This window comes from Nicotiana tabacum, chromosome 5 (assembly GCF_000715075.1).
Source record: "Nicotiana tabacum cultivar K326 chromosome 5, ASM71507v2, whole genome shotgun sequence".
NCBI classification, from domain to species: Eukaryota; Viridiplantae; Streptophyta; class Magnoliopsida; order Solanales; family Solanaceae; genus Nicotiana; species Nicotiana tabacum.
Window position 1 is genome coordinate 123,728,663 of NC_134084.1, and position 3,423 is coordinate 123,732,085.

The 3,423-nt window shown below is 35.9% G+C and overlaps 1 pseudogene; it reads right to left on the minus strand.

The window, feature by feature from the left end:
• Positions 1–201: 201 nt before the first annotated feature.
• LOC107787763 (putative uridine nucleosidase 1) lies at positions 202–3,132 on the minus strand (annotated as a pseudogene).
• Positions 3,133–3,423: the final 291 nt, after the last annotated feature.

Consider the following 3,423-nt stretch of genomic DNA (forward strand, 5'->3'; position numbering starts at 1 on the left):
CGTGTCTATGCACACAAGAGATGGACGTGGTTCATGCCTGAGCTTCCTTTGTCAATCTTCAAAACTAACCTTCACTTGGGCAACATTCTCTAACATGTGAATAAAAATTAAAGATTCTCTTTCATATAAAGAAGTCTGTTAAAGAACGTTAGATAATGGAGCAAATTAATGAAGACCAAGAATCAAAGGATTTCATCATCAAAAGTGGATAAACTCTTTTACTTTCATCTTCAACATAAATACGTGTACATGGGGCATATCATGCCCAAATTTCAGTACAAAATACAGTTTAAATAAAGCCCTCTAGATCTTCACAACAGGGCTTCATCAAATGTAAGGAATAAAAGATACAAAGAGGACCAAAAACAATGGATACTAGAATTCAGAAAATGCATTCCTCAATTCAAGAATAGGATTGCTATGGTACATGGATGAGAATATCATATGATATTCAAGGTTTCATTAAGGTTTTCTTTATATAATTCAGAACTTCGTCCGCATCAACTGACCATGCAACTGAAACTGGAGAACACTCTGTACACGGATTGCTTGTATTCCACCTACATGAGATTTATCGTTATAATCCAAATCCAAAGATAAGCTGAGGGTCTACCGGAAACGGCCTTTCTACCTTGCTAAGATTTGCGTCAGACTCTAAGATTTGCATGACATGATCAGTTGAGGATACTTACTTCTTTAGTCCTTCGTCCAAGAGCGTGTACCCAACGCAAATGCCCTGTGTCTCAACCCTTACAACGCCTTTCTTGTACGAGAAGAGGTCAGGTCTAAGTAGTGCCACAAAAGTGACAGGATCGTGAAGAAAAACTCCTGAAAAGAAAATTAGCTCAGAAATATTACAGCGACTCAGCAAGGTGTAGTCAGACCTCTTTATAGCATCATTCTTATATAGCAACTATTCACTATAAAAGCGAAGATTTTTTTGAAATCGATTTTTATGTGATGTTATAATGTATGTTTTCTATATTAGCGCTTCACTATAGCAACCAAAAAATATCGAAACAAACGAGGCTGTTATAGAAAAGTTTGATTGTATCAAGTAACAAGGATCAAGAAAGAAACTGAGGGAAGGTGGGTTAAGAGCATATTGCGCGTCCAATAACAATGCAAGAACAGAAGAAGAGTACCATAGAAGCCATCTGACTTAACATGAAAATCTCGGTAAAATTTGCATATGTTGCACAATAATTTGGCATGTTTTCCCTCAGATTCCCTCAGTTCGTCAAGGTCAGCATCTAAAACAATAAAAAAAGGAAAATATGAAGTATGAAATGAAAACTGAAATACATCTACACTCAAAGGTGGAAAACAAGAAAAATTGGAAGTTTTTAGTCCTGAACAAGTGGTTACCTGTCATTTTGACTTGTGTGGTAATGTTGATACCAATAACATCAATATTTGCTCCCGAGGTAAACATAATATCTGCAGCCTCTGGATCCCCATATATCTGCATTGTCAGAACACTTTCTAAATGAGATAATCAAATAATACAAATATTTCTGAAAGGCCGGACCACAAGGGTCAATTGTATGCAGTCTTATACTACATTTCTGCAAGAGTCTGTTTTTATGACTCGAACTTATGACCTCTTGGTCACATGGCAGTAACTTTACCAGTTACGCCAAGGTTCCCCTTATAAACTAACGAAGAAAAAAAGATCAGGTTTAGGGGCTCAAACAAATATGAGATATACTGACATGTTTTTGCACATTGTCAATATCAATTTACTTATAAACGGATTTATGTGAATCAAACCAAAAGGAAAAGAAGATTACTCACATTTGCTTCTGCAGCAGGATTAACATTTCCCAAAGCAAAGAAGGAACCACCAAGTATTACCAACCCTCTTCACCTTGCTTGCAAATGTTGAGTCCCTTTTAACAGCCTAAAACGGAAACATAACAACTAAAATGTTGCAAATGAAAAGCAATAAAAACCTCAAAAAATTCTAAGTTTGAGATACACAACTCACCAAAGCCAAATTAGTCATTGGTCCTAGTGCAAGTATAGATACTTCACCAGGAAATTCGGATACTTTATCGACAAGAAATTCAGATGCAGATTTCTCAATTTTCTTTAAATTTGGAGCAGGTAAACATAAGTTGCCTAATCCATCCGAACCATGAACAAAATCTGCAACATGTGGCTCCCCTCTCTACATAATATCCACGTCAGGTGATAGAGCACTTGGGAAAATAAAAAGGGCAGTCCGGTGCACTAAGCTTTCGCTATGCACCGGGAAAGGGTCGAACCACAAGGGTTTACTATATACAGTCTTACCCTATATTTCTGAAAGAAGTTGTTTCTACGGCTCGAACCCATGACCTCCTGTTTCATGTGGCAGTAACTTTACCGCCAAGACTCCCCTCCAGGACCACTTGAGAAAATATGGACCAGAAATTCCATTTAAATAAAAATATGGACCAGAAATGAAATCATCGGATTAACTCAATATGATACAAAGAACTAACTGGCCAAGCAAACAGTAATCATAGCAGAAAAAATAAGCATAGAATTATAATTGCATATTTCCCTGGCAACCTGAAATGGTTAATATTTTGCAATTATACATAAACCTAATTACCTTCAAAGATTCAGGGCTACCCTCTGTTTAACCAAAAAGTGGAATTTTGTTCAAAGCTTTATTTTAGAAGAATTCGGGTTACAACAATCAAAAAATGAATAAAGGAAATTGATTTTGCTAACAATAAGATGAACAAAAGAAAACAAAGTAAATCAGTATATTTCGATGATATTTCGTGTGTCTACAAATGATCAGTCTTCTCCTTTTTATAGTTATTTCTAAGATATACGTTTTGCCTTTGTCATAATAACAATTAAAGACATTTAATACTACGTTACAATGATAATCATTGTAATTCAATACAGATTCTCTAACGTTTTCAGTATTTAATGCTTATTAAATATTGTATCTGTACTCTCTTGTGCTGTCACATTCATTCTCCTTAATTTTTGGATTTAAATAGGTACGAGCGTCGAGTCTTTTGAATATCTGCTTGTGCCTCTGCTTGTGTCTTTGCTCGTATCTGTTGTGACTCGTGCCTCTTTGCTAATCATCATTCTTTGACCAGCCTTCGTGTCATGACACACCATCTTTCAATAACTTCAATATATATAAACTCATTTTTTTCCAGTACAGATAGTCCCCCCACTTGCCATTTATTCATCAATTGAATATTTGGGAAGTGGATTTTATTAAAGAGGGAATATTTTCCGCCATTAACGCTATTATGGAATCGACGCTTCAATTGTCACTTCCATTTAATGATTATTACATGTGGCATCTTTTTATTGGTTCTGCGACTTTGCAGCGCTTTTTAAGGCTCTTTTACAGCTCCACCAATTACGAAGCACCAGTTCTCATTATGACCTTTCCATCATTGC